Consider the following 13,637-nt stretch of genomic DNA (forward strand, 5'->3'; position numbering starts at 1 on the left):
TCATGCCCTTATGTGCCTTTTGCACACGCTCGTGTAAATCAGGCCTTACATTCACAGATGGCAAATATGTCGCAGGAATATCCGAGACTGAAGATTCACTCCGCTCCAGCTCGTCTGTAGAGCGGCAATAAGGAGACAATTAGTTTCGTTCTTACTTTATTGATGTGAATTACAGTAGTAACACGCTGAGGGGTAACTCGAGGCTGGGGACCTGGCCTGAACGCAGGAGTTCCGCCCTGTAGCGGTTGCGTCTAATATTTAGTGTCTGACCGGACGGTCGTTGTTCCTACTGCGCCTCCGTGGGTCACTGCGGGAACCACCTCACGGCCTACCCCAAGAGTAAGGGGGGAGCCCTCTGCTCTTGGTTGCGCCACGAACTTAGTGAACGTCGCTGCTACGCCACTGCGTGTCCTAGCGGCGGTTAACCACTACCTGTCACAGTGTCACCGGTAACACACTCGAGCGGTTGTTTGCAAACATCACAAGCAATGCAATATACTCTGCCGACAGGGAAATGTGCCGCAGCATTAGTTCGTAGTCCACAATTCAATTTACGGGCTACCGTCCGTTTAAGACCAACTTGCCATTAAACAGCAGCTCTGCAGATAACAACACACCCTGCTCCACCAGAACTCTACAATGTAACACCTAACTTGTCCTGCAGGGTCTGCTGAGTGCCAAGAGGAGAGTCTGAGGGTACTGCAAGGTCTGCTGGGTGCCAAAAGGAGAGTCTGAGGGTCTTGTAGCATGGCAACCACTGACTTCCACTTCCTGTCAGCCAGATCTATATCTCAAGTCACTGGTCCTGCAGTGACACCTAGTGGCTGCTAAAAACATGACAGGCATGCACTAGGTAAAACATAGGTGCAGATAAAACAGCAGCAGTCATGACTCCACACAAGAGGGAACACAGAATGAAATGAACAACAAACATAAAGGTTGCACAGAGACGACAGTTCAACTTAAAGGGGCAGTATCACCCCCTCACACTTCCCCCGGCCTATTCGAGTGCAGTCCCTTGCACTCAGAGGCGAGCCAGGCATTCATTGCTGTAGCCATTATCGTTCCCCATTCTTGTAGGGTTGTCTTTTCCTTTTTGTCGACCTCTTGGAGTCCCACAGCATCCGGTTCCGCCACTGTCGACAAGCCTACAAGGGGAATGGTGCGGCAGGAGGCTGTAGTGTCCGTGTCACCCACCGCACTATGGTGTCTAGAATGAAAAAAATGTACACGGCACCACATGGTGCAAGATCAACCTGAGAGGTAAAGTAATTCAACTCCAGTCTATGTATAAAGGGACGGGATAAAGATTGGGAAATAGCGACGTAACAAAAACAAAAAACTTTTAGTATTCTAAAAAGAGATGCGTCTGCAATACTTTATTTGCCCAACGTTAGGGGTAATGTTGTTAAGATATAACAGTAATTCAGTGTAGAAAATATTAGCTCGGCTGTGCAAAGAATATTGTGCCAGCGGGAAACGGTGAAGGCTCCCCTGCAACACCCTGTGAATTCAATGCAATCCCACCTGGACAGTTCTATTCTGTTTTATTTGAAAACCACCAAATGGAGGGATGAAGAGCGACGGATTTTGAATTGTGTGCATCATATTATACGGTCACTGTATGTGTTATATTCAATTATAGATGAACTAAGATGAAAACACTGGTGTAAGATCTCACCTACAGTGTGGCATATCACAGGGATCACTATCATCAGCAATAGTGTCGTGCTCTGCTCACCCTGCTCGGCTCACCCTGCTCTGCTCACCCTGCTGGCTCATCCTGCCCTGCTCACCCTGCCCTGCTCACCCTGCCCTGCTCACCCTGCTGGCTCACCCTGCCCTGCTCACCCTGCTCTGCTCACCCTGCTCTGCTCACCCTGCTGGCTCATCCTGCCCGGCTCACCCTGCCCTGCTCACCCTGCCCTGCTCACCCTGCTGGCTCACCCTGCCCTGCTCACCCTGCTCTGCTCACCCTGCTCTGCTCACCCTGCTGGCTCATCCTGCCCTGCTCACCCTGCTGGCTCATCCTGCCCTGCTCACCCTGCTCTGCTCACCCTGCTCTGCTCACCCTGCTGGCTCATCCTGCCCTGCTCACCCTGCCCTGCTCACCCTGCTGGCTCACCCTGCCCATTCTGCTCTGCTCACCCTGCTCTGCTCACCCTGCTGGCTAATCCTGCTCTGCTCACCCTGCCCTGCTCACCCTGCTGGCTCATCCTGCTGGCTCATCCTGCCCTGCTCACCCTGCCCTGCTCATCCTGCCCTGCTCACCCTGCCCTGCTCACCCTGCCCTGCTCATCCTGCTGGCTCATCCTGCTCTGCTCACCCTGCTGGCTCATCCTGCCCTGCTCACTCTGCCCTGCTCATCCTGCCCTGCCCTGCTCACCCTGCCCTGCTCATCCTGCTGGCTCACCCTGCTCTGCTCACCCTGCTCTGCTCACCCTGCTCGGCTCACCCTGCCCTGCTCACCCTGCCCTGCTCATCCTGCCCTGTTCACCCTGCCCTGCTCATCCTGCTGGCTCATCCTGCTCTGCTCACCCTGCTGGCTCACCCTGCTCGGCTCACCCTGCCCTGCTCACCCTGCTCGGCTCACCCTGCTCGGCTCACCCTGCCCTGCTCATCCTGCCCTGCTCACCCTGCCCTGCTCTTCCTGCTGGCTCATCCTGCTCTGCTCACCCTGCCCTGCGCAGATGATGTCCGTGGTGATGCGGCCATGAACGACACAAGAGCGCTGAGGTCAGTGATTGGCTGCCGCGGTCACGTGCATCACTGCAGGACAAGTGAACAAAGCCCAGTGGAGACCAACGGAGCGGCAGCGCTGGAGCGAAAAAGGATTGAACAGATTAATTGTAATGACAGGGTAGGGAGACAGACAAGTGAGCCCTAATCTACCCGCCACTCAGTCCCTGCCTACTTGCAACGACCTGTCCTAAGCGACGGGGTACAACTGGGCGACGGTCCCTACGCTCAGTAAGTGCAAGACAGACAAATAGACAAGGGCACACAGAAGCCAGGGAAACGGGGCAGCTGCCCACGGAGACACCGTGAGCAACAAGAGTAGTGAACGAGCCGAGTCAAACCAGGAGAGAACGAGGTACCAAACGCTGAGCAGGAGAGTGGTCAGAAAGCCAAGGTCAATAACAAGCAGAGGATGAGTAGTACAAGCAGCAGCAGCAAGCCAGGAAACAAGCAGAGCAGAATCACAGGCAAAGGAGGAACAGGAAAGGCAGGTATAAATAGACAGTGGGCGGGAGCTAGCTCCGTCTGGCCAGGCTGTGATAGGCTCTCCCACTCCTAAGCCTGCCATCCTGAGTGGTGGAAGATGGAGTCAGTCTTACAGACATAGAAGCAGGTGCAGACTGATTGCCCACGGGCGTCGACACAGAAGCTGTGCCTGGCAGATCCTTTACATTAATATTGTATATTTTTAGAAAGTGCAAAAGTTTCCATTTTATTATTTCTGGGGATATTTTTTAATATTTAATGGGAAATAGAATGCTAATTGTTAAGGTTTTTTTTGGAAGATTCTGTTAATTAGTTACCTGACAGTTATAGTTACTACTTCGCTATAAATGGAGAAATTATTGCTAAAATCATGAAACAGTGGAGTTAGGCTTAATATTCGTCACGGGTCAAGTCACAAAGCAAAAGTTACTAAAATAAAATATTAAGAACATAAAAAGTAGGTCTAGTAGTCACAGGTCTCCTCGACCTGTGCAATCTGTGTAATCTTCTGTGCGTTTTAATCCCAGTCTACAGAACACTCAGAAACTGGAAGATGCATCCCTGGAGTCACGGGGGCTCTCCTAAGGGTCCTGCTATCGGCATTACTGTGAAGAGGAGAGACATTGTGAGGCTGCACATCCACAAGAACGCGGAAGCAACTGTGAAGGATGGTTTATTTGTTTATATTCTCTGTATGAAATTACATTATGAATTATCAAGCAGGATGCTGAATTACTAAAATAAGTACTCTTCATTTTGTAATGAACTTTCCTCTATATAATTCAAAGAAACATCTTATCTCCATGTGTTAAACGTGTGGCCTTCATAACCCATTGTAGCCGGTTGGCTGAACGCCCAGATATAAAATGCAACTATGCCTCTCATTGGTTAACCTCAAGTCTACACCCCATTTGAATGATATTATAATAATTGAGTTTGGCAATAAACCTCCAGAGGAGTATTTTGAGCATATCAGCAGCGTCTGTGTGTTATTTCTCCTCTCTCGATATAGATCGGTATGAAATCTCCTGATTAGGATGCTGGATAAAGTGCCTGGCGTGAGTGTCTGTTGGACTCGTCTAAATTTCAGTCTAATATATTTTGAGCCATTGACTTCCACGACAGTAATGGTGCCAAAACAAACCCGGGAGATTGCTCGTCTGATAGCTGTCGCTAGAGAGGTGTGGCTTTACATCTGTGAATTGCAAAAAACCGCCGTGGGTAAGGAGCTTATTCTTACACCATTTACACATGTATTGCGTAAGCCTCGGAATTTAGCTGTCATGACGTCACATCTTCTGGACGTGGCACTTTATCCAGCAGTGGTATGAAAGATGGATCCAAAAAGGTATGTTGAAACTTTTTGTGTGATGAAAAATTGCAGGTGTGTACGTGATCTTGAACTATTGATATGAAAGACATGAGAGAATTTTGTTTGCCAGCAATTACATTGTTAACCAGAAAAAAATTGTGAGAAGTGTAAGACCTTCCCCCTTTGGAATGACGTAGCGCATGGCGGAGAGAAGTTGTAACTCACATGTGAAGTTTTTGAAATGAAAGGATTGTAGTTTGGACAGTGAGGAAAAAAAACAAAAAAACTTGTGCTGCTCTGTTGTAGTGTCATTTGTTATTTAGTTGTTGTGTAAAATGGTTGAGGATTAATAGTTATTCTGTTACCCGTTTGCTCTGGGATTATAATTGGGAGGTACTGACTGTTTGTAGGCGACAGAAAAGTTGGATATTTGTGAGTAATATCCTGTAGTACCACAGGGGCTTCAATGGTTAAGTCCTGATAATGGAGAATCCAATAGGGAAAACTTTGAATGTAGTTTTGAATAATCATTGATACACTTTTATCACACACTGCAGCTTGTAAGGCTGGGTTCACACAACCTATTTTCAGACGTAAACGAGGCGTATTGTGCCTTGTTTTACGTCTAAAAATAGGGCTACAATACGTCGGCAAACATCTGCCCATTCATTTGAATGGGTTTGCCGACGTACTGTGCAGACGACCTGTAATTTACGCGTCGTCGTTTGACAGCTGTCAAACTACGACGCGTAAATTGCCTGCCTCGGCAAAGAAGTGCAGGGCACTTATATACGGAACACTTATATACATTATATGCGGGACGCTTATATACATTACATGCGGGACGCTTATATACATTACATGCGGGACGCTTCTATACATTACATGCGGGACGCTTCTATACATTATATGCGGGACACTTATATACATTATATGCGGGACGCTTATATACATTATATGCGGGACGCTTATATACATTATATGCGGGACGCTTATATACATTATATGCGGGACGCTTATATACATTATATGCGGGACGCTTATATACATTATATGCGGGACGCTTATATACATTATATGCGGGACGCTTCTATACATTATATGCGGGACGCTTCTATACATTACATGCGGGACGCTTATATACATTACATGCGGGACACTTATATACATTATATGCGGGACGCTTATATACATTATATGCGGGACGCTTATATACATTATATGCGGGACACTTATATACATTATATGCGGGACACTTATATACATTATGAGCGGGACACTTATATACATTATATGCGGGACGCTTATATACATTACATGCGGGACGCTTATATACATTACATGCGGGACGCTTATATACATTACATGCGGGACGCTTCTATACATTACATGCGGGACGCTTCTATACATTATATGCGGGACGCTTCTATACATTATATGCGGGACGCTTATATACATTATATGCGGGACGCTTATATACATTATATGCGGGACGCTTATATACATTATATGCGGGACGCTTATATACATTATATGCGGGACGCTTCTATACATTACATGCGGGACGCTTCTATACATTACATGCGGGACGCTTATATACATTACATGCGGGACGCTTATATACATTACATGCGGGACGCTTATATACATTACATGCGGGACGCTTATATACATTACATGCGGGACGCTTATATACATTACATGCGGGACGCTTATATACATTACATGCGGACGCTTATAGACATTACATGCGGACGCTTCTATACATTACATGCGGACACTTCTATACATTATATGCGGGACACTTATATACATTATATGCGGGACACTTATATACATTATATGCGGGACACTTATATACATTATATGCGGACACTTATATACATTATATGCGGACACTTCTATACATTATATGCGGACACTTCTATACATTATATGCGGGACACTTATATACATTATATGCGGGACACTTATATACATTATATGCGGGACACTTATATACATTATATGCGGACACTTCTATACATTATATGCGGGACACTTCTATACATTATATGCGGGACACTTATATACATTACATGCGGGACACTTATATACATTACATGCGGGACACTTATATACATTACATGCGGGACACTTATATACATTATATGCGGGACACTTATATACATTATATGCGGGACACTTATATACATTATATGCGGGACACTTATATACATTATATGCGGGACACTTATATACATTATATGCGGGACACTTATATACATTATATGCGGGACACTTATATACATTATATGCGGGACACTTATATACATTATATGCGGGACACTTATATACATTATATGCGGGACACTTATATACATTATATGCGGGACACTTATATACATTATATGCAGGACGCTTATATACATTATATGCGGGTCACTTATATACATTATATACGGGACACTTATATACATTATATGCGGGACACTTATATACGTTATATACGGGACACTTCTATACGTTATATGCGGGACACTTATATACGTTATATGCGGGACACTTATATACGTTATATGCGGGACACTTATATACATTACATGCGGGACACTTATATACATTACATGCGGGACGCTTATATACATTATATGCGGGACGCTTCTATACATTATATGCGGGACGCTTCTATACATTATATGCGGGACGCTTATATACATTATATGCGGGACGCTTATATACATTATATGCGGGACGCTTATATACATTATATGCGGGACGCTTATATACATTATATGCGGGACGCTTCTATACATTATATGCGGGACGCTTCTATACATTATATGCGGGACACTTCTATACATTATATGCGGGACACTTCTATACATTACATGCGGGACACTTCTATACATTATATGCGGGACACTTATATACATTACATGCGGGACACTTATATACATTACATGCGGGACGCTTATATACATTATATGCGGGTCACTTATATACATTATATACGGGACACTTATATACATTATATGCGGGACGCTTCTATACATTATATACGGGACGCTTATATACATTATATGCGGGACACTTCTATACATTATATGCGGGACACTTCTATACATTATATGCAGGACACTTCTATACATTATATGCGGGACACATATACATTATATGCGGGACACTTATATACATTATATGCGGGACACTTATATACATTATATGCGGGACACTTATATACATTATATGCGGGGCACTTATATACATTATATGCGGGACACTTATATACATTATATGCGGGACACTTATATACATTATATGCGGGACACTTATATACATTATATGCGGGACACTTATATACATTATATGCGGGACACTTATATACATTATATGCGGGACACTTATATACATTATATGCGGGACACTTATATACATTATATGTGGGACACTTATATACATTATATGCGGGACACTTATATACATTATATGCAGGACACTTATATACATTATATGCGGGACACTTATATACATTATATGCGGGACACTTATACACATTATATGCAGGACACTTATATACATTATATGCGGGACACTTATATACATTATATGCGGGACGCTTATATACATTATATGCGGGACGCTTATATACATTACATGCGGGACGCTTATATACATTATATGCGGGACACTTATATACATTATATGCGGACACTTCTATACATTATATGCGGGACACTTATATACATTATATGCGGGACACTTATATACATTATATGCGGACACTTCTATACATTATATGCGGGACACTTATATACATTATATGCGGGACACTTATATACATTATATGCGGGACACTTATATACATTATATGCGGGACACTTATATATATTATATGCGGGACACTTATATATATTATATGCGGGACACATATACATTATATGCGGGACACTTATATACATTATATGCGGGACGCTTATATACATTATATGCGGGACGCTTATATACATTACATGCGGGACGCTTATATACATTATATGCGGGACACTTATATACATTATATGCGGACACTTATATACATTATATGCGGGACACTTACATATATTATATGCGGGACACATATACATTATATGCGGGACACTTATATACATTATATGCGGGACGCTTATATACATTATATGCGGGACGCTTATATACATTACATGCGGGACGCTTATATACATTATATGCGGGACACTTATATACATTATATGCGGACACTTCTATACATTATATGCGGGACACTTATATACATTATATGCAGGACACTTATATACATTATATGCAGGACACTTATATACATTATATGCCGGACACTTATATACATTATATGCGGGACACTTATATACATTATATGCGGGACACATATACATTATATGCGGGACACTTATATACATTATATGCGGGACACTTATATACATTATATGCAGGACACTTATATACATTATATGCAGGACACTTATATACATTATATGCGGGACACTTATATACATTATATGCGGGACACTTATATACATTATATGCGGGACACTTATATACATTATATGCGGGACACTTATATACATTATATGCGGGACACTTATATACATTATATGCGGGACACTTATATACATTATATGCGGGACACATATACATTATATGCGGGACACTTATATACATTATATGCGGGACACTTATATACATTATATGCGGGACACTTATATACATTATATGCGGGACACTTATATACATTATATGCGGACACTTCTATACATTATATGCGGGACACTTATATATATTATATGCGGGACACATATACATTATATGCGGGACGCTTATATACATTATATGCGGGACACTTATATACATTATATGCGGGACACTTATATACATTATATGCGGACACTTCTATACATTATATGCGGGACACTTATATATATTATATGCGGGACACATATACATTATATGCGGGACGCTTATATACATTATATGCGGGACGCTTATATACATTATATGCGGGACGCTTATATACATTACATGCGGGACGCTTATATACATTATATGCGGGACGCTTATATACATTATATGCGGACACTTATATACATTATATGCGGGACACTTATATATATTATATGCGGGACACATATACATTATATGCGGGACACTTATATACATTATATGCGGGACGCTTATATACATTATATGCGGGACGCTTATATACATTACATGCGGGACGCTTATATACATTATATGCGGGACGCTTATATACATTATATGCGGACACTTCTATACATTATATGCGGGACACTTCTATACATTATATGCGAGACACTTATATACATTATATGCGGACACTTCTATACATTATATGCGGGACACTTATATACATTATATGCGGGACACTTATATACATTATATGCGGGACACTTATATACATTATATGCGGGACACTTATATACATTATATGCGGGACACTTATATACATTATATGCGGGACACATATACATTATATGCGGGACACTTATATACATTATATGCGGGACACTTATATACATTATATGCGGGACACTTATATACATTATATGCGGACACTTCTATACATTATATGCGGGACACTTATATACATTATATGCGGGACACTTATATACATTATATGCGGGACACTTATATACATTATATGCGGGACACTTATATACATTACATGCAGGACACTTATATACATTACATGCGGGACACTTATATACATTATATGCGGGTCACTTATATACATTATATGCGGGACACTTATATACATTATATACGGGACACTTCTATACGTTATATGCGGGACACTTATATACATTATATGCGGGACACATATACATTATATGTGGGACACTTATATACATTATATGCGGGACACTTATATACATTATATGCGGGACACTTATATACATTACATGCGGGACACTTATATACATTATATGCGGGACACTTATATACATTATATGCGGGACACTTCTATACATTATATGCGGGACACTTATATACATTATATGCGGGACACTTATATACATTATATGCGGGACACTTATATACATTATATGCAGGACACTTATATACATTATATGCGGGACACTTATATACATTATATGCGGGACACTTCTATACATTATATGCGGGACACTTCTATATATTATATGCGGGACACTTATATACATTATATGCAGGACACTTATATACATTATATGCGGGACACTTATATACATTATATGCGGGACACTTATATACATTATATGCGGGACACTTCTATACATTATATGCGGGACACTTATATATATTATATGCGGGACACTTATATACATTATATGCAGGACACTTATATACATTATATGCGGGACACTTATATACATTATATGCGGGACACTTCTATACATTATATGCGGGACACTTATATATATTATATGCGGGACACTTATATACATTATATGCGGGACACTTATATACATTATATGCGGGACACTTCTTTGCAACGTAAGTTGAGCCGTTCTTCATTGAACTCAATGAAGAGCAGCTCAAGATATACGAGCGTCACAGACGCCTCGTATATTACGAGGAGCATTTACGGCTGAAACGAGGCAGCTGTTTTCTTCTGTCATTTCAGCCGTAAATGCCTGCTATCGTGTGAACATACCCTAATACTGTGTGTACGGGTCCTTCTGTATGTACCAAAAGCTATACCCCGGCAGTGAGGGGTTTGTAGATGTTTGAAATGAATGTCACCAACTCCTGTTTGATTCAATGGAGGTTCATGAATGTCGATTGTGTTGAAGAATTTGCTCTTGCAATTGTTGATTGGCAGCATTTTGTCTGTTCTTGATGTTCAATCCAGTGAGGGATCAGAGGAAAGGGGACCCTACTGCTAGAATGTCTGGAGGAACAACTTTTGATATCGTATTGGTAAGACAGTCTAGGAGATAGACTGGTCTGAGATATCTGTCGGCAAACGTGGCCAGTTTGCCTGGAGGTGGGGGATTTACCGGAAATCACCCTACTGCTCTCCGACCATGGGGTCAGGAGAAAGTGAGACAAAAATGCGGGACAGCCTTGGGGCACGGGTCCCGGCCATCATTATAGTAGAATGAGCAAAAGGAGCTGGGGCTTTAATTGTAAAGTATGTGAAGTCAAAATAACACACTGTAAAAAAAATTGTTGAAGAGGCTGGCAGCGGTAAGAAGGATGTTTGCATGTGATAAATAGAATGGTTTGGGGAAAGTTGAGAAAGGGACGGTGGATGGCCAGGACAAGGCATAAGTTAAAAGGACAAAGTAAGTGATTACAGGTGGTTACAAGTAAGATGATGTGAGAGAACAATATGAATACAGGTGTAAATTTTGATAAGAAGAGTGAAGAAAATGGAGCAGCCGGGTACATTGCAGTGACTAACGTGGGTCAGAACGGGGGGAGTGTAATGTGAACAGGTGTGACATGACATCTGTGTGATGTGTGATACATGTGTAATGTGACGTCTGTGCGATGTGACATCTGTGTGATGTGTGATACGTGTGTAATGTAACATGTGCGATGTGACATCTGTGTGATGTGTGATACATGTGTGTAATGTGAACAGGTGTGACGTGACATCTGTGTGATGTGATACATGTGTAATGTGAACAGGTGTGACGTGACATCTGTGTGATGTGTGATACATGTGTAATGTGACGTCTGTGCGATGTGACATCTGTGTGATGTGTGATACATGTGTAATGTGAACAGGTGTGACGTGACATCTGTGTGATGTGTGATACATGTGTGTAATGTGAACGGGTGCGATGTGACATCTGTGTGATGTGTGATACATGTGTGTAATGTGACGTCTGTGCGATGTGACATCTGTGTGATGTGTGACACGTGTGTAATGTGAACGGGTGCGATGTGACATCTGTGTGATGTGTGATACGTGTGTAATGTGAACAGGTGTGACGTGACATCTGTGTGATGTGTGATACATGTGTAATGTGACGTCTGTGCGATGTGACATCTGTGTGATGTGTGATACATGTGTAATGTGAACAGGTGTGACGTGACATCTGTGTGAAGTGTGATACATGTGTAATGTGACGTCTGTGCGATGTGACATCTGTGTGATGTGTGACACGTGTGTAATGTGAACGGGTGCGATGTGACATCTGTGTGATGTGTGATACATGTGTGTAATGTGAACGGGTGCGATGTGACATCTGTGTGATGTGTGACACGTGTGTAATGTAACATGTGTGAAACTAGTGGCCACAATAAAGCAGATCTATATTGTATGCTCTTATTTTTAACAGCAGTAATGTCTAAAAAAAAAAAAACATTCTTAGTGTTTTGTGTATGGGGTTAAAATCAGTTCCTCTCCTCTGTGTAAAGGAAAGTTTCTTATCTTTGCGCATGCGCTGTTGTCTGTAACTGCACCAAGTGAGTAAAATATTACAGCCGGCTGGGTCTTTCTGTAAAAAGATAAAAGTTACGCTGCATATTTATGTGTTATGATGTGATAAGATTTAACGTTGGAATGTTTTGATGTTAATTCAAATGAATTAAACTACAGATATTGTGAGACACGGGGTCTTGATGATGTATGTGCCCCCTCTGTTCCCTATTCTTATGTATAGCTTATTGGTTTGCAGTAATTAATATTACCAGATATATTATTTTCTGTGTTATTGAATAACTAATTACAATTGTTTTGTTTTTGTTTTCACACATGAGGCACGTGCTATGGTGCTGCCTAAATGTTATTTATGAAAATGTGAGATGTTTTACAGGTAAATGGTTGCAAGTTATTTTAAAGATAAAATGTATTTTTGTCAGGAGAAAGTCATTTTTGTTCCAGGCTGTTGTGTATTATAGGGGGCCAAACTAGTGCCCCCCAGATAGAGTGCCCAACCTTATTATGTTGAGATATGTAGTTTTGAACCCTGCTACATTACATCCACAGAGTCCAAATAGGAGAGAGTAGTGAGGGGACTGATCAGGTACAATTTTAGAATTTTGTTTTGTGTTTTATTTTGTTTTGAATAAATGATTTGGTTCTAGGAGATCTACAAAATGTGTATGAGACCCCAATGAGTAATCCAGA

Source organism: Rhinoderma darwinii, chromosome 2 (assembly GCF_050947455.1).
Source record: "Rhinoderma darwinii isolate aRhiDar2 chromosome 2, aRhiDar2.hap1, whole genome shotgun sequence".
Classification (NCBI taxonomy): Eukaryota; Metazoa; Chordata; class Amphibia; order Anura; family Rhinodermatidae; genus Rhinoderma; species Rhinoderma darwinii.